Source organism: Pinus tabuliformis, chromosome 6 (assembly GCF_031772625.1).
Source record: "Pinus tabuliformis cultivar Carrire ecotype Pingquan chromosome 6, CPIR1, whole genome shotgun sequence".
Classification (NCBI taxonomy): Eukaryota; Viridiplantae; Streptophyta; class Pinopsida; order Pinales; family Pinaceae; genus Pinus; species Pinus tabuliformis.
In genome coordinates, this window is record NC_142292.1 from 792,210,141 (window position 1) to 792,230,009 (window position 19,869).

General features: G+C 41.8%; 1 protein-coding gene across 11 annotated transcripts in view; it reads right to left on the reverse strand.

Annotated features, from left to right (window-relative positions):
- The window catches only part of LOC149261165 (uncharacterized), a 186,598-nt gene that overhangs the window by 142,702 nt on the left and 24,027 nt on the right, over positions 1 to 19,869 (reverse strand). For 2 of the 11 annotated variants that reach the window (XM_089421790.1, XM_089421782.1), the window contains exon 5: positions 2,786 to 3,012. The exons of 7 other annotated variants lie outside the window; for them this stretch is intronic. The gene's annotated coding sequence lies outside the window, so the exon portion shown is untranslated. Of the gene's footprint in view, positions 1 to 2,785; positions 3,053 to 19,869 lie in introns of those variants that run through there. 2 more of the 11 variants (XM_089421794.1, XM_089421784.1) reach the window with 1 other exon arrangement.

Below are 19,869 nucleotides of genomic sequence, written 5' to 3' on the forward strand. Positions count from 1 at the left end.
TACGCAAGTCCCAAGAGAATAGTCTCTCAAGCATTGTACACTCACTAGTATATAGTATACAATAATGATTACATTGATGCCTTTTTCCTCCAGTCAACTAGACAATTCGAATTCTATGCATGAATGGGGCTATTTTCAATAAATTGACTAGTTAACTAGGAGATCAGTCAGTTAACAACTATTACAACTACTCAATTGAAATCCTATTGACTCTATTTATGACTAGAGCTCAGATAATCGACTTTAACTAACACTCTACTAGATTGCTACATCTTAGAAATCACCCCATGCACACCTCTACTTCTTGCCCACAAACTCGAATTGACTGACTTAACTAAGTGACAATGCCATGTCACTCCTGCTAAATGCAACTCAAGTCATCCTGCCGATGTGGAAATTTGAATTTCTCCATTTGACTAAGGCACAAGTCAAATGAAGCCTTTTCTTGCTACAATTTAACAGTCCATGACAATGAGACACATGTACGCATGCTTAAGAAAGCCCTATATTGACTCAAACAGGAGCCCAAGGCCTAATGTGCTAGGATTGACAGTGCTTACCAGGGCATAGGCTTCACCAAGAGCGAGGCAAATCCCAAGCTATACTTCTTGTTGGTTGGATATGAGCCCCTCATTTTGGTGTTGTATGTGGAAGATCTCATTCTAATAGATGCAAAGAGACTGATTGTAGGTTGCAAGCCAAACCTAGTGTTAGAATTTGAAATGAAGGATATCAGGTCGATGCATTACATTCTAGCATTAAGGTTTGGTAGCAACTGAGCGAGATCTTTCTCGCACATGGGAAGTACACTCGATCCTGAAGAGATTCAAGACGGAGGACAGAAGACTAATGGGCACTCCGATGGTGACCAATTTCAGGAAGATTGGATCATTGATGTAACTAGTCAACACTTGACCAAACATTAGTTTTACTATTAACCTATGTTGCACGGGTTCCCGAACCCAGGGGTGGGGTTCTCGAACCCGTCCCGGGTTCCCGTCCCCACGTTCCGGGTGCTGGAACGGGTACCTCTGAGAAGAACCCTTAAGAACCCGGTTCTTCTTGAAAGAACCCGAGACTTCGAAATCATAAACCGGGTTCTTTTGATACATCGGAAAGGATTGGAAAGTGTCGATGTAGATGTAATATTCCCAACTCAAATATACTCAATTTTCTCTTAAAATTTAACTCAAATATACTCAATTTTCTCTTAAAATTTAACTCAAATATACTCAATTTTCTCTTAAAATTTCTGAGTTTTTAATTGAGTTTCAATGAGTCTTAATTGAGGTACTTTATCAAATAGTTGAAGGACAACTGTTGTACATGTTGGTTTTATATTTTCTCTCAAGTGACATGGACAGGGGTCATTGCAGCAATGGGAAAATGCTTCAAATAACTAGACAACTTATTTAAAAACTCATAATTAGACTATCACTGCTGTTACAGCTTAAAATGATGAAAATTTCTGAGCATAAACAGCCATGCAATTAATTAGACACCAATAGATGTAGTGAAGGTCAAAGCGGTGGAACCTGGTAGCATTACAGCAGTATCTAAATGGAATATCAGCCTTTAAATAATAGATCTTCAGCCATTAAAATCAGTCTTCTACAACAGAGATGGATCAGCAATAAACATAGCTTGTTCTCTGAAAAATCGTAGTTTAATAAGGCAAAGTCTGATATTGTTTAAGAGCAAATTTCCCAAATTTTACAATGCCATTGCGAAGGACACACCTGGAACATGCTCCATCTCATAAGAACTTAAACTTGCTGATTGTCAGAGCCTTTGCAATTAACTTGATTTCTTGAGTAGGCAAGCTGCTACAGGATTTGGCAAAAATCTTGAAATCCGGACAGTGAATAAGGATACATAAATTGGGCTCTATTATCTCTTGAAAGAGGATATTTGATTAGCCTTTAACCTCTGAAATCAATACAGTTAAATCATAAATATTTTAGTTTTCTTGTTTAAAGTTGAAAAATATACAAATTCATATATATTATAATTTATAAAATATAATATTTATATTATATATATATATATATATATATATATATAACCCCGACGAACCCACGCACCCTATTTCAAAAAATGACGTCCCCGTTCCCATACCCGTCCCGTCCCCGAACCCACGTTTCCTGGCAACATAGCTATTAACACCTTGACTCAATTCATGGTGGAATGAGGGAGGGTCACTACGTTGTAGCAAAGCACATGCTTAGATATTTACATGCACAGTAGGATATGAATTACAATACCTTGGCGGAGATGGTGTAAGTTTGCAGTACTCGGATTCAAATAGGACAGGCAAGGATACAGATTGAAAGAGAACCTCTAGGTGTTGCTTCAGTTTGGGGTTAGCCGTCATGTTAATTTTAGATAACAATGGCATGTTCTATGCTTTAGCACAATCTACTTCAATGTTCCTTATCAGCCCAATGACAATTTCCAATTATTTCCAGTAGCAATCACATTAACTTAACCACATTGATAGTAAATGCAAATAGAACATTAAAAAAAGTGCAGAAGACAAGCCAAGACAAGAGGACACAAGATTTGGCAGACGCCAGGGGAAAACCCCAATGTGGGGAAACCCCTTTAATCAAATCTTCTTATTATTATTGAATAGTTCAGCAGAGGGAGAGTACAAATATCAAATTAACTTGCCCAAAACATTCCTATCAAAATCAACTCTCAACTGCAGCACTAACCAGAAATTCAATGCTGGTCAAATCAGCACCAAAATGTCCTCCAGGTAGCTCGGTCTACAACAGATTAATCCGGCCTTTCAAGAGAGTCAAAGTCAGCCCAAAAAAGTTCGGTCAACCCAATCAAAGGAGAGAAAACACTGTTGTAATTTTTGCAGTCAAATCTGAAGTCAACCCTGGTCAAACTGTCCCAATCACCTCAATTCCTATGCCAATAAATGCAAGGATCGAAATTATGCCCTCAAAAAACGAAGTCAACACTGGTCAAAAGAGCCATGGTCAACACTTGTATGTTTTCCTGAAATTCGGCCAGCAAACAATCCCAGAATTTCAGCCCCCTGCCACACATGCGAAGTAGAAAGAAGTTGCCTCCAAGCTATAAGAACCAATCAAGAGAGGAGAAAGAGAGATATGTGATGAGATGAGTGATATCCAAATGAAGAGAGAGGTCACTCCTATTTATACACTTCATTGAGAGTGAGGAGACACATCTATTGGGCTTTTGAGCCTATATTTGACTAAGGCCGACCTTGACAATTTGTGCATGAGAGAGAATAAATTCAAAATTCCATTTCTTCTTGTCAAAATGAGATGATCTTTATATCAAAATTGGACCTCTCGAAACGAGGAATCCAATGCAATAACCATCTCCATCATATGAGCTATTTTAAGGTGGAATTTGGCCCTAGTTGCCAATTTTAACACGTAATTTCCTAGTTCAACAAGAAGCATAACTCAATAGCACTGAGTTCAAGTAAGGCAGAGTACAAGGCGGCCAATCTACCTAGTTATGAATCCATTTGGCTTCGCAAGATACTCACGTGATTCTTTGGTAAGAAGCTTGAGCCAACAATGATCCACTACAATAACCAGAGTTATATCAAACTCTCAGAGAATCCAATGTTTCACGAAAGGTCAAACACATTGAGATCAAATACCACTTCATCAAAGCCAGGGCGTTGAAGGGAGCAGTCAAGATGCAAAATATTTCTAACGAGGAACAATTGGCAGAAATGTTCACCAAGCCCTTGTGAAGGCCAAGTTTGTCCGGTTTTGAGACAACTTTGGAGTGGTGGAGAATACCTTCCTCGCTAAAGAGTGTCAGTGTTTGTGGCACAAACAAGTATTTACATGAGGGTGTCTACTTATCGAAATCATCATTAAATACAACCTATGTTTTTTACAAAATTTCACTTAAATAATTAATTAAGTGAATGCTTTTTATTAATGTGACTAAAGTGGGTCACTTAATGATTTAATTAAAAAAGAACCATTGATCCCATGGTTAGATCTTAACCGTTGAAGATTAAGATTTTGGTTCATGTTAAAGTTGTAAAAGAAAGAGAGGGCAAAGCATTCACCTGTCACGTGAGTGAAGAAGAAAATCAAAGATCTTATTTTCAGCTGTTGGCGAGAAGTTTCAACAGTAGTTCAGCAAGGAGAAGGCAATCAAACAGTAGCAAGGAGAAAAGCAGTCATACAGCCCAGCAGAGTAGGTCATACAACCATCAATACAGATTTCGTACAATTGTACAGATTGCAAAGGGACCACATATTTGGTGCAGATATGCCTTGATTTTTGTGCAGACTGAAACTTTTCCAGTTTTGTTGTTCTTTTGTTAATTTATCAGAGCCATTTTCCCTATAAGGGGCTCTTGTAAGTTCAGAAGCTATTTTCAATGGTGAACTGATCTAGAAGAGCAGAAATAATTGTGCATTGGGTGTGATAATGTGATTGCTTTTCTCGTTTTTTGCTGCATTCATGAGTTAATAATTCTAGAAAGTAACTAGATCTGATGTGTTTGTTTGGATAGCTGGTTTTAAGATAATCTAACAATGGATCTAGATGAAGGTTTCTAGACAGAAATGTTTTCTAAAAATAAATGTAATAGTGCCACAAAATCCCTCACCCTAAAGACAACTACCAAGGTCATAGTCACCGCTAAGTGATTTCTCAACAAAGGTTGCCAATGAAGCTTCATTTAGTGCCATGAATCAGGAAGGCAGTGGGTGCAGATGACGCTCTCTAGAACACCACCCACATAAAGTGATTATAAGTGTATCAATATGATAGTATGGATAAAAGTATTTAGAGCATGATCATTGTATTGAAGGGTTTAAAAGTAATCCCATCTTCAAAAATTGCAAAGCAAGAAGGCCCATCACAAGCACAATTATAGCAGTATTTAGAAGATGCAAAAGACACCGGTGAATCAGTTCATGATTCAGAATGGTAGCTACAATACTGATTATCCCTGCATAAATAATGAGATGGATGACAGTGAGCCAAGTTTTGGTCTTGAGCAATATGCAGTGAGCACAGTGGATTACCAACAACTTATCAAGTTACAAAAAACTCAGGTATGTGTTGATATGCTTGACAATACTGATCTATCTTATGTTTTCTTCTCCATAATTGCATATTCGAATAAAATATCAAGTGAAGAGGATGATGCAAAATGCATACAACAGTCTCTTGATAATATTAAAATTAGTATGGGTTTTTAAAAACTTCAGCTACTGCACAAAGCAGAAATAGAACCTTTTGAAGATGTGGAGGACACCGAAGATTTAGTCTATAGCTCAAGATTGTAGCCAATAAGTATCTCGAACCCATCTATCGTATTTTTGTCCTCCATGGTTGTAGTTCCAATAAAATACCAAGTTAAGAGGATGAAGCAAAATACATACAGCAATCTCTTGATAATATTAAAATTAGTGTGGGTTTTAAAAAGGTTAAGGTCCTGTGGCCTGCCCAAAGCAGGCATAGAACCCCTTGAAGATGTGGAGGACACCAAAGATTTAGTCTATAGCTCAAGATTGCAGCCAATAAATATCTCAAACCGATGCACTTAGAATGAGCCTAATGATGATGAACAGAATATTATGCTTGACTGAGATACATCCATGACTGTGAATTTTCATAAGCATATTGAAAACAATTTTTCAATTATTAATGACAAGACATGCCTAAGGGAGCTTCTCAATTAACCAAGCTCAGGCTCGGGCTCAGGATGGCAACAAGGGGATATCCTGCATTACCTAGCCCAGACCTGCAATCAATGGTTTAGACTGAAAATTATCCAACTCCTCGAAGTTTTGCCCAGGAAGACACTTTAAAACACCTTTTTAGCATGTGACTTTATGAGTTATATTAAAGTCATGATAAAGTCACTTTACAAAGTACTTTATGTACTATGTACTTTTAAAAATTAAAGTTACTTTGTGTTTTAAAGTTAACTTTATGTGGAGAAAAAGTACATGGTACAAAATATAAAGTGATAAAATGACTAGGAGGCATTAATGAGGGGGACCACATGAAAAAGGGGTCAAGTGAGGGAATGATCTCCACCATTGATCTATAGGACTGAGATCTAATCTCAACACTTGATCAAAAAGGGTTAGGGTTTCCTAACTTAATGAAGCTAAAAGGGAGAAAAAAGGTTTCGGCTATTCTATTTTTCATGTGCATTTGGAGAAGTGATGAGAAGAGCAAAAAAAAGGGAGAGGAGTATGTTGGTCGAAAATCTAACAGGGAAGAAAATTAAAATCTTCAGGTACAATAACGGTGGAGAGTACATTTCAAATGATTTCATAGATTTTTGCAAGAAGAAAAGGATCAAGAAAGAGATGATTGTATCCTATAATCCCGAACAAAATGGAGTAGCTGAAAGAAAGAACAAGTCCATTGTAGAAGTTGTTTGTGCCATGCTCCATGATCAAAAGCTGTCGAAGTTCCTTTCAAGAGAAGCAACGAATGTTGCAGTTTATGTTCAAAATAGGGTGCCTCATCAAGCATTGGACAACAAGACTCCAGAAGAAGTATTTATAGGAGTCAAGCCTGATGTTAGCCATCTTTATATCTTTGGCTGCCCCGTATATTTCCATGTGCCGAAGGACAAAAGAAACAAGCTGGAAACCACGGGAAGAAAAGGTACATTCGCTGGATATTGTGAAAATTCTAAAGCATTTAGAATATATATTCTTGGTCAAAGGAAGGTTGAAATTTGCAGGGATATAACATTTGACAAATATGTTGCCCTTGGAAAAGCAAGGCACATTCTTCTGCATCCTCCTTAGAAGAAGACTAATGATATGGATATCTTAGATGGTCCTTCCATGCCTGAATCCAAGAGAGATATTGTTGATGATCCCATGCAACCTGTGGACCCCTCAGATCCTCCTCCATGTGATCCCCTTTCAAGGAAGAGGCCACTTTGACTTCGCGACACATTACACGATGACGACAGATGCATTGCCACTCAAAGATCTTTTAGAGAAAGCAAGAAGCCATGATAGAAGAACTTTGGAAGGATGTTATGGCCAAATAATATGAATCAATTATGAAGAACGACGTATGGAATGTTGTGCCAAGACCAAAGGGGAAATCTGTGGTGACTTCAAAATGGCTATTCAAGATCAAACATGGAGTCGATAGGAGCATATTGAGAAATATAAGGCAAGGTTCATGCCCTGAGGATTCTCCCGAAAAGAAGGAGAAGATTATGATGTTATATTTGCACTTGTGGCTCGATATACAACCATTCGTTCCATATTCGCTCTTGCTGCAATTCAAGGATGGACCCTTCAACAGATGGATGTGAAGACAACATTCCTTCATGGTATGTTATAAGAAGTATTCTATGTTGAGCAACCACCGGGATTTGAAGTAGAGGACCAAAAGACACATGTTTGCAGGCTAAAAAAGGCATTGTATGGTTTGAAACAAGCCCCCAAAGCATGGTAGCAAGCATATATATATAAGGTCAATAGTAGCAAGCATGCTATGCAACACAATCAATCACAGGATCATGCGAGCATTCACATGAACACATATCTCAATTTAAACGTTAATCATATGTCTTAAAATCTAGCACCTAATGTGTGCATTTTACATCCCACCATAATGCTTAAAAATCAAGAGTCGTATGCACATATATATATTGGCTTGTTTACAATCATGTCTTTACAAGTACGAAGGGATCAATCTTCCGCATGAACACCTACCATCTTATAATCAACAGTTATCATATTCATGAATGCATCTTGGGTATGCATGTGATCACAGAATCCACCCATCATAATGCTACACCAAGCATTCACTTGCACAAGTAAGCAACCAACATAAGCAGACAATCATCAAGCACACCATTCTCTATCAAGCTACAAATCCTGCATCTACAAGGTCCACACTAGATCCCTACATTTGAGTTCATTTGGTTCCAGTATGACAAGAAAGCATTAACCATCGATGACAAAACACCCCTAATAAACATAATAACTATTTCTTCATATAGAAATAGTCAACCTCCACCGAGGTCCTTGCCATATGCAAACCAGGCCATGAAACTCTCACACCCCAATTAGGTAGCATACACAGATACAAAATTTCATAAATATACATAATGCAAGCAATCATATGGAGTTTTCCCAGTGCTTCTTGCATGAAAAGGCTCACCATATGACCAATAGTGATGATACACTAAAGAAATCATATACTCAACCATGCTACATAACTAGAGCACCACGTAAATGTATCAATAATGTCTCAATAGAATTAAAACTCAACCCTAACTATTACCAGCCTCATTCTTTAAACAAACAAGGCATTAACCACAAGAACGAGTGCTTACAAGGAAAAACATGGCAACCAACACATGAAAACAACCCTCCTGATGCCAACCGACAATCACATGCATTGCCAAGGCATTTATCACAATAACATGCCAAACATCATTGCAATTAATACGCAATTCCAATCAACACATTGAGCTCCATCTCAAAACCAAGGATCCATGCATTATTGCCATGCAAGCAGTAAACCAATTTTAGACCTTCTTTTAACACCTAAACATTAGCTTACCTAATTTACTAAAGATCATTATGAAACCCCTTTTCGGGAACTCTGTTGCTACTTGCCTAGGATATAGCCCATTTAGTCCAAGTGTTGATCCTGGATGGCTCTGATACCAACTATAACAACCTTACCCCACCTACCCCAGTGGGATGTGCTATTATTGCTAATCCAACTCTTATATTGTCAAAAGAATGGGATCATTAGTATTATATTATTATTATTATTATTCTTTTTTCGTTTTTTGTTCTTTATCCGTTTTAATTATCAATTCTCAATCTAAGGTTCGGATGCGTCCTCTTCGATCCTCTACTCTTCCTCAAAGTCTCCCAAACTTGGTGGACAAAGCATCTCCAGTCGACGTGTCCCACCGTGCAATAACCCCCCCCCAAAGTCAATGAAAACTTGCCACACAAGATCCCTCCAATATTCCCCACCAGCACCATCCAATCCAACAGCCACGATGAAGGCAGAGTAATCGACAGTCAGCAGGGGAATTGCGACAGGTCATTGTGCCCAACTGTTAATGGGAGAGTACCCCGACGCAATCAGGGTTACAGCTATGGGTTCCAAAGCCCCCATGCGATGGTCCACAGCCACTCCACCCACCCGACAGCTCACATCCCCCACCTCTTTTCCAATGACATCATAGGGAGGGGTCTCGCAGACCACTCCCGTTGTCGGATCTCCAGTGACCTTCGTCATCCGATTAAGGTGGGGCCCTGGTCTAGTAACACCTGTGTGGCCTCCACGCCAACCCTACGCCTTATCCCGGTGCTTCCCAAGTCTGCTCCTCTTCATGTCTCCGGGGTAGGACCTCCGAGACACGTGGGGCAGTGGGCCACACCTCTACTCCTTGCTTCCAGTAAGTCCACGAGGTGTCAGTGCCACGTCACCCTACATTGAACCATCCCAGAACCACCCCAACTGCTCTCCTTTTTGTAACACCATGGTTGGACCACCAAGACACGTCATCCCTGTCCCTTCCCCCCAACAACCCTCATGCGACTACTCCCTTTTTCGTCGGGATGGGACCATCGGGACAAGTCATCTCGGTCCCATCTTCCCGCTGGCTCCTAACATGTTACCCTTATGCTCTTCCGGGGCAAACCTCCAGGTCCCAAGACAAGTAGGTTGGTGGGCCACACCCTCACACGAACCTCTTTTTGGATTGGTGCCTACTATGGCAGTGCCACGTAATCCCACTGTGACTCACCCCACTCCCTCCCGCACTTGACCTTGGGAATGCTCCTGGGTTAATAAACGAGCTGACCTATCAGGTGGGTCTGCCCCTGGCTAATAACATGGTTGTTGAGCCACGCGTTTTCCATCAGGGCACGATTTATGTCATCCCACCAAACAATTATGCTTTTTCATTTAACTTCGGGGGAGGCCCAACGGGCTGAGCTGTCTTAAGGCCAACCCCTCACCAATCTTGTTGCAGTCGAAGAACGTCGATGCCACTCTATCCCAACCCAGGTCGTCTAGCACTCCACAGCAAGTTTCCCTATTTAAACATGCGGGACTTTTTTTTTCAACTTCGGCGATGAGTTGTCGAGCGAGATCCACTCCCAGCCAATGGGATTGCACTCTGCCTCCAAGCTATAAGCCCAGTTGGCCCAACGTCAGTCATCCCTACCAAGCCTCTGTTGCGCTAACTTAGAACTTTCAGGGTGAGGTCTCTAGGCCATGTCACTCCACTAGTCATCCCTACTAAGCCTCCATTTCGCTAACTTAGAACTTTCGGGGTGAGGTCTCTGGGCCATGTCACTCCGCTCTCGCTCAATCGTGATAAGGCAGAATCTCAACAGCCAATTTATGGTTGTCGCATTTAGGTATTTTGTCAGACCAATTGCATAATCTCACCCGAATAGCTTATAAACTAAAGCACGCCTGACGTTGCCGTAAAGCACTCTGTGCATAACATAGCCCTTCGAGCATGGATTCATCCATGACTTGGTTGCGATGACTCTACAATCGACAGAATTTGTGCCAGCATTCTACCTTGGCCACCACAGCTCCCTAAGCATTCATCGTGCTATCCTCCTGAGCTTACAATAGACCTACTTTTCCCGATTCCACAAAAGTTGCAAAATACGAAAAGGGCTTAAGGAGATGATCACTCCTCAATGATCGGCAGGCCCAGGTGCACCCCAAGGCTTGCAATGCCTTGATCGGCAACGTTTTGATTTTTCAACGTCAAAGACAATCATACGATCTGTGGCTGTTGAAAGTGCACTCCTGCACAATCAGGGTTCCGGCTATGGGTTCCAAAGCCCCCATGCAACGGTCCATAGCCACTCCACCCAATTGATGGCTCACGTTAATTGTGCATCCCCCACCTCTTTTCCAATGACATGGGGAGGTGGGGGTGTCACAGGCCGCTCCCACTGTCGGATCTCCAATGACCTTCATCGTCTGATTGAGGTGGGCCTTGGTCTAGTAACCCCTATGTGGCCTCCACGCCAACCCAACACCTTATCCCGGTGCTTCCCAAGTTTGCTCCTCTTCGTATCTCCGAGGTAGGACCTCTAGGACACATGGGGCAGTGGGCCACACCTCTGCTCCTCCTTGCTTTTGGTTAGTCCATGAGGTGGCAATGCCACGTCACCCTGTGTTGAACCATCCCAGCACCACCCCAACTGCTCTCCTTTTTGTACCACCGGAGTGGGGACCACCAGGACACATGATCCCTGTCCCTTCACCCCAGCAACCCTCATGTGACTACTCCCTTTTTCGTCAAGATGGGACTACCAGGAAAAGTCATCCGAGTCCCCTCTTCCCAGCGGCTCCTAGCATGTTATACTTATGCCCTTCTAGGGGCAAACCTCCAGGACAAGTAGGTCGGTGGGCCACACCCTCACACGAACCTCGTTCCGGATTGGTGCCAACTATGGCACTGCCACGTAATCCCACTCTGACTCACCCCACCCCTCTCGCACTTGATCTTAGGAATGCTCTAGGGTTGATCAACAAGCTAACCTATCAGGTGGGTCAGCCCCTGGCTAATAACATCGTTGTCGAGCCACGCTTTGGAAAGTGGGTCTTATGGCCAACCCCGCACCAATCCTGTTGCAGTAGAGGCGACGTGGATGCCACTCTATCCCATCCCACGTTGTCTAGCCCTCCACAACAAGTTTCCCCGTTTAAACATGCAGGACTTTTTTTCAACTTCGGCGATGATTTGTCGAGCGAGATCCACTCCCAGCCAATGGGATTGCACTCTACCTCCGAGCTGTAAGCCCAATTGGCCCAACGCCAGTCATCCCTGCCAAGCCTCTGCTGCGCTAACTTAGAACTTCTGGGGTGAGGTCTCCAGGCCATGTCACCCCTCTAGCTCAATCGCGATCAGGCAGAATCTCGATAGCTAATCTATGGTTGTCACATTTAGGTCTTTTGTCAGACCGATCACATAATCTCACCCAAATAGCTTATAAACTAAGGCACGCCTGACGTTGCCGCAAAGCGCTCCGTGCATACCATAGCCCTTCGAGCATGGATTCATCCATGAATTGGTTGTGATGGCTCTATAACCGACAAAATTTGCGCCAAGATTTTGCAATGGCCACTATAGCTCCCTAAGCATTCATGGTGCTATCCTCCTGATCTTACAATAGAATTGCTTTTCTTGATTCCACAACAGTTGCAAAATATGAAAAGGGCTTAAGAAGATCAACACTCCTCAATGATCGGTAGGCCAAGATGCACCCCAAGGCTTGCAATGCATTGACCGGCAACGTTCTGATTTGTCAACGTCAAAGACAATCATAAATGGTTGTTGAAAGTGCATTGTTGCACTTACCAAAGGTCTCACAGGTGTTTGGCTATTGGATGGGATGCGCAACCATCCCATTTGGATAAAATGCCACCAGCAAAAGCGATATGACCACAAGTGGCCATATCCTCACAACATTGATGCCACTAATCACAGTAGGCTAAGAGGTGTTCGGAAAAGGTTACAGGTTAACAATTTAAGAGAGGGTATCATCCTCAGCATCAACACGATGCCATGTAACTTACAAAACAACTCGTAGCCAGTATATGTATACAAACCCTGTCAAACATCGTCTTCGATGTAACCATTACTCATTTAAGCAAGAGGATACAACCAACCCCACACCAATCCTGTTGCAGTCAGGGCGATGTAGATGCAAATTTGTCCTGGCGCACGTCATCCCGCACTCAATTGCAAATTTCCACATTTTAACATGCGAGACATATATTTTTTCAACTTCAAGGATGAATTGTCGTGTGGGCTCCACTCCCAACTAATGGGACTACACTCTAGCTCCGAGTTGTAAGCCCAGTTGGCCCAGTGCCAGTCATCATTACCAAGCCTCCATTGCGCTAACTTGGAAATTCCGCGGTGAGGTCTCTAGGCCACATCATCCTGCTATCGCCCAATCACGATAAGGCAGAATCTCGGCAACCAATCTATGGCTGCCACCTCTAGGTATTTTGTTAGATAAATTGCCTAATATCACCCAAATAAATTATAAACTAAGGCCCGCGTGACCTCGCCGCACACGCTCTGTGCATAACTTAGCCCTTTGTGCATGGATTCATCCATGACTTGGTTGCGGTGGTTCTGCAACCGGCTAGATTTGGGACAGCATTCCACCATGGCCACCATGGCTCCCTAAGCATTCATGGTGCTATCCTCGTCAGCTTACAATAGAGTTTCTTTTCCCAATTCCATGGGAGTTGCAAAGTATGAAAAGGGTTTAAGGAGATCAGCACTCCTCGAGAATCGACAAGCCAAGGTTTGTAATGCCTTGACCGCAACGCGGTGGCACTTGTCGAAGACTTTCATGGTTGCTGAAAATGCACGGTTGCACTTGCCAAAGGACTCAGAGGTGTTTGGCTATTCGAAGGGACGCACAACGATCCCTCCTAGACAAAATGCTACCAGCTAAAGCATTATGGCCACAAGCGACCATATCCTCATGGAAGTGAAGCCACTAATCACAGCAGGCAAAGAGGCTTTTGGAAAAGGTTACAAGGTAACATAGTTAAGAGAGGATATCATCCTCGACATCAACACAATGCCATGTAAATTACAAAATAGCTTGTAGCCAGTATATGTATACATACCCTATCAAACAGGCATCTTCAATGTAACCATTACTCATTAACACATGAGCATATTATGTGATACACTGTCATGGTTTAGTCTCGATCTTTACAAACCATATTAATGCCTTTAAGGCTTTACTATGTGTATTATTCATTCTGTCATATTAGAGATATATTCTTGGGTTTATACACACACCATTTCAACCAGAAGTATAACGTGATCATGTTTATTAAATAGGACATTGCACATTATACAATTTAGAGTTATACGAACCTAATGTAATCATAAGCCTTGCTCTGCAACACATGCTTAGGTTAGAAATGCACACACATTCATTTCATTATGAACACCATTTCAACCTAAAAATGCAATACTCATTCATAGCACATATAAACACCATTTCAATTCCAGAAATGTAAGCACGCAATTATTGGCATTGTGAATACAGAAAACACTTATCTTGAAATGTTTAGGCAACTAAGTTTGGGACTTTGACTCTCCACCCAACCGTAGACAGTTGCAGCCAAGACTCACTTGCAGTTGTCACCCCCAAGCCAGATTCCAGAGATTGAGGGCTCCTGCTTGGGATTAAACACCAACTGCCAGCTAAAACAGGTACACCAAAGGATTTCCTTCCTCAATCCCACTAGCTAACTACTACATCATTCCTTGGCAAAAGGAATCTAGAGGTTCACCACCTTTCCCACAAAAGAGCACAAAGGATTCACCCCCATTCCAGGGAGTCCAAAAGCCACTGCAAAAGAAGGAGATAAGCTAGGGAAAATTAAGGAGCGGCTTCCATAGGTGTTGTCTCTCGGGATGGTCTCTTCCCAAGTTGTCTGGGTTCCAGAGATCACTATCTCAACCCACAGCCACCGAGGAACCTTAAAACCATTCTCCTTCACTCCTCTTCATCTTTTCTCTATGTTGAGTAACGCTCAAATGGATATTGAATCCTACCTGAAGGAATCAATGTTCCCAGAATGAATGCTCTTCTATTTTCCACGCTCTGTGTCCAAAATGGATGAATGTATGAATCCTCCTCCATGCGCCCCCCCCCCCCCGTGTTTGACTGAATTTGTGTTCCCATAGATGAAAGTCTGAATGGGTGAATGTTGTTGCATAGTCTCCTAGCTTCATTAATTCCTGCCCTTTTTGCCTTGCAAGTCTCCCTCTGACCACACCGGCCAATGTACTTCTTTGTAATCCAATTTAATTCAAAAGACCGATTTTTCTAAAGGCACGCCAGCCAACCTTTAATGGTTGTCAACAACAATCCAGATTTTCCTCATAAGGAAACCTTTACATCCCAAGCAAGTAACCTCCTCAACTCTAGAATTCGTGTCCCTTTTGTCTCAGCTCATTTTAATTATATTTATATTGCAAAATATCTACATCACATCTTCATAAGGAACTCGGGTTGGGGTTGTCACAAACCCCTCCCCCTTGATGCAACATCGTCCTCGGTGTTCTTTGATCTTATGCAATAATGAAAACAAAATAGAACTCAAATTGTTTCATGGTGCTTTATATGTACAGCTCTACACAGTATTTACAATGCTTCATACATTTGCTTAAACTAGCAAATGAAAGTATAATCAAAATTAAGCCATTTTCCATGGCAATCTTTAGATACTTTAAGCATGTCCAGACCATCCTGGTATGTTCATCCTCTTGGAGCTTTGCTTGCCTCCCATGTCCAACGCTTGGCATCCTTGCGCTCCTTGTCCTTTCAGCTCTCGTCCTTTCACACAATATCAGACATTAGGAAACCTCTTGTGCTCATGCAAGGAACACACTCATTTGAAACAACAGTTTCCAAATCAGTTTATGTCCCCATTTCTAGCCATCACACAAGTGCACATATGTATACATGTACAAATGCATATTCATAAACCAAATCAATTCAAGGCTTCTCCACAAGGCTAGCAATAACGTTGATTCGTGTCCTTGTGCCTCGTAGGAACTATTGTCTTCTTTCTTCTTCTTCTTACAGGGACAATCCTTTTTCAAATGCTCTTCCCTGCATCACCAATAGTAGAATATCCCATTCTCCTTTTCAACCGTACGAGGCCTCCCCTGTTGTTACCATTCCTCCATTTTGAGGGTTTAGCTTGGTATTTCATTTCCCACAACCGTTTTTGCGACTCATCATTCTTCTTAGCCAATTCTTGTTGTTTCCTGGTGAGTTCTCTAAGTTCTGCTCTGCAGATCTTTAGCTCATCTTTCAAGTCTTTGAGCTTAACTTCCAAAATCCTAAAGGTTCTTTTCCCTTGGAGGGACAAAGCACAAAGACACCTGTAAGTGATGTACAGGCAACAAAAAGTATGGTCACAGGAACAATTAGCAATGTCTCAGACATGGAACATATTTCCATTACCCCATCCTCTGAACTTATGCTCAAAATAGAGGAAATTCCTCCTCTTGATGTATTTTATAGTCCACAACACAAGGCAATAGTGAGAAGACAAAAAAAAGAAGAAAATTGGAAAACATGCTCTCTCATGATGCAGAGCAATTAGACATCCTATGGCAAATCTCACTGAAAATCCCACCAAATTGTCTCAGATCGCAGGAGCATATGCCTCTGCAACCATTGATAAAGCATCTGAGGTACAGCAACTACTGAAAGAGAAGGAAGATCAAATACAAGTTTTGCAGCAACAGCTGCAACAAGCCAACACCAACAACGAAGCACAGAAACAGCTTGAAAGATTACAGCAAGACTTCCAACAAATGCAGATAAACTACCAGAGCAGTTTGTTTGAAAGAGAAAAACAGTGACAGGATATGCAAGAGGTGCACAAGGATGATCCTAAACTCACAGAATTCATTACAGAATTCGTTTCCTTAAATGATCAACTACTGCAGCAACAGGAAGCATTGTGCCAAAAAAAATATCACATTGGAACTCTTATTGCGAAATAAGCGATAAAACCACTAATCAAGTCATCGACTCACGACATGATTATGATTTAATTGATAAACGAGTTACTGAATATTTGGCTTGGCAAGAAACAGAGGAGGGGAAAAGAGCACGCGCACCAATAATCAATGGCAATCACAAAGAAATGCTCTTTAACAAATGGGACGCACAAATCAGGAAAGCAGAGCAAGCAGCAGAAGAAGCAGCCACAGCAGCACACAGTGTTATTGACTGCATAAATGAAAATTTGCACAGGGCAAATATGATATCAGAAACCACTCCAGGGTATCTACCAAAAGTACAGCAATTGCAAACAGGCTGGAGACAGAAGGCTCAAGAAAAGGCAGAATCAATCAAAAGATTAACTAAGTTGAATTGGGATTCTCACTAGGCATGCTTGGTAAAACCACACAGCCAGTGCATGACTCTCAAGTGTATCATCAATTCTGCCGAGAAGATGGCGTCAGCTCTTGCCAATTCCGTTTTCGCAGCACAGCTAAAATCGGAAGTCGTCCAGCCGACTCTTCTCAAACAAATGTTGAACGCGTGCGATTTCAAGGAGCAGATATAGGAATAGTTAGTTAGTATTTTCAATTTTAGATTCAATATAGTATTAATTTTGCTTTATTTTTTCTAAAATGAGGACGGTCATTTAAACCATATCCTACATTTTTGTAATAAGTTATTTTTAAATTTAGTTAGTAGTATTTAAACCCTTCTCATGCATTTAGAGAAGGGTCCTGAAATTTGTCGAAAACTTATCCCCAGAACATGCACTTTTGTACCCTCTGAGGAGGTTTTGATGAATGAATGAAACAGGATTTATTGATATTTGCTTTTAATATCTACTACTGATGTTGCACTTCTGTACTCTTAGTGGATGTTGGATCAAGGAGAGATAAATCATTATCGCTTGAAGCGCATGAGTAGGACTAGTTACAAATGATACTTTTATCTCTTAATTGTTTCTGCCTTTGTGTTAAAGTGATATTTATGTTTAGTTGTTTATATATTGATGCGTGAGTGTTTGAGTTATCATTTGGCACTTCTGTACGGTGATAGCTATTTATTTATGCTTAATATATGAGTAGCTTATTATGCGATATGTTTTTCACAACTGTTTCGTCTAACTTTTTATACGAAGTGGTTCATCTCTATCGAATTCTTTTCTCATAACAGTTGAATGATCTTTATTACCAATTGTTATTTGAAATCATTTTAGATCGCATAACGGAAGGATTACACCCAGGGTTAGTGTAGAATTAGATGTTTCTGTTTATTAGAATACAATTGCATCTTATTAGATTAGAGTTAGAGTAAAGGCATTCCATTTAGAAACCGTTGGAAAAGAAATATCAATTCTCCACACACACACACACATAAACTGGGAAACTGGTCCCATATCCCCAGTCGGACCCACTATACCAAACGGAAAAGGAGCTGCTAACCAAGGTCTGGACCGGGTGGGTATCCCCCTTGTTGTAGACCCGATTTTCGGGGCTTCAGCAAGACCTCAAGAAGAACGTGACACGATATGTGCAAGAGTGCAGCACGTGCCAGAGGAGTAGGGTAGAGCACACACACCCAATAGGATTACTTCAGCCTCTACCTATTCCGAAGCGGAAGTGGGAGAGTATCTCCATGGACTTCATCACAGGGCTCCCAGTTTTTCAAGGACGAGATTGCATCTATGTGGTGGTGGACCGGTGGACGAAGTTTGCCTATTTCTTTGTTATTCCCCCTCGGTATTCAACTTCACAGGTAGCCGAGTTGTTCTTCAGGGAGGTGTTCAAACCCCATGGTCTCCACAAGACCATTAGTGATTGGGACAACAAATTCATGGTGCGATTTTGGCAGGAGCTCTTGAGACTGGTGGGCACAAAACTCACTCCCAACACTAGCTACCACCCTCAGACAATCGGGTAAAGATAGGTGGTGAACAAATGGTTGGAGGGCTACTTGAGGAATTATGTGACAAGGCAACAACGAGCATGGATGAAGTGGCTACAGCTTGGGGATTACTGCTACAACACCACCTATCACATGTCCATTGGTATGTCCCCCTTTCGAGCTCTTTATGGTTATGACGCTTTACCTTTTGCTGACATGGTGTTTGGATATAGCAAGGCCCCAAGGTCCAAAGATTGGATCCAAGAGAACCAAGAGATACTTAAGGCTCTCAAGGACACTTTGCAGACTGCACAGAATCAGCAAAAGATTTATGCAGATCGCCACTGAGTTGAGAGTCAATTTGAGCTCAAGGAAATCATCTATTTGCGCCTACAACGATACAGGCAATCAACTCTCAAGCATAGGGGGGCTGAAAAACTCAAACCTCGTTTTTATGGACCATACAGGTAGGGCGACTAGGCATGTAGGGGAGGTGGCATGTGAGTTGGATCTCCAAGCAGGAAGCAAAGTGCATAATGTGTTCCATGTGTCTTGCCTGAAGAAGGCATTGGGACAGCAGGTAACAGCTTCAACAGAGCAGTACTAGATGAGGAGTGACATCTAGTACCGGTCCCAGAAGCCATTTTGAAGGTGAGAGAGAGGAAGCTTAGGAACAGGGTCATCAGGGAGTTCTTCATCAAATGCAGAGACTTACCTCAGGAAGATGCTACATGGGAGGGTGAGCAGGTATTATAACACCCACCATTGCAATTGCTTAAAGACAAGCAAATTTTGGTGGGGAGGATTGTGATATCCCCAATATCATAATTTGCTCAAGTGTAGCACAATTTTACAATTTTAGCATTAGAGGGGGATTTTGGCAACTCCCAGTGACTTAGGAAAAGTGGGTGGAGTAGGCCCCACATGATTTTTGGAGGCAAAAGGAGGCATTGCGCACTAGGAGAGAGAAAAATCAAATCTTTACTGGAGTGTGGGGGCCACCAAGGGAGACCATTTGAACCACCAAGGGAGAAGGGTCAAATTAGTGGATTGTGGGGGCCACCAAGGGAGACATTCGAACCACCAAGGGAGAAGGATCAGATTAGTGGATTGTGGTGCCAACCAAGGGAGGCTAAGAGGGTTGGACTACTTAAGGAAGCAAAATAGAATTTCTCACTATCCTTTGACTATCTCACTTACAAAATTCTACCTCTCTTGGAACTGTTTAGCACAAGAGTTAGAGTGTTGTTCAGCGCACGGATTTCATGCGAAATTCCACCCCATTCTTCGGAGAACTTCGAGTGTCACCCTTGTTGGGACAAAGGGGAGTTTACTAATGGGCACCTACAGGGCTACATTGTAGCAAGACATCAAGTTCTACGCACTTCCTGGGCGCAGAGGTAGTTCA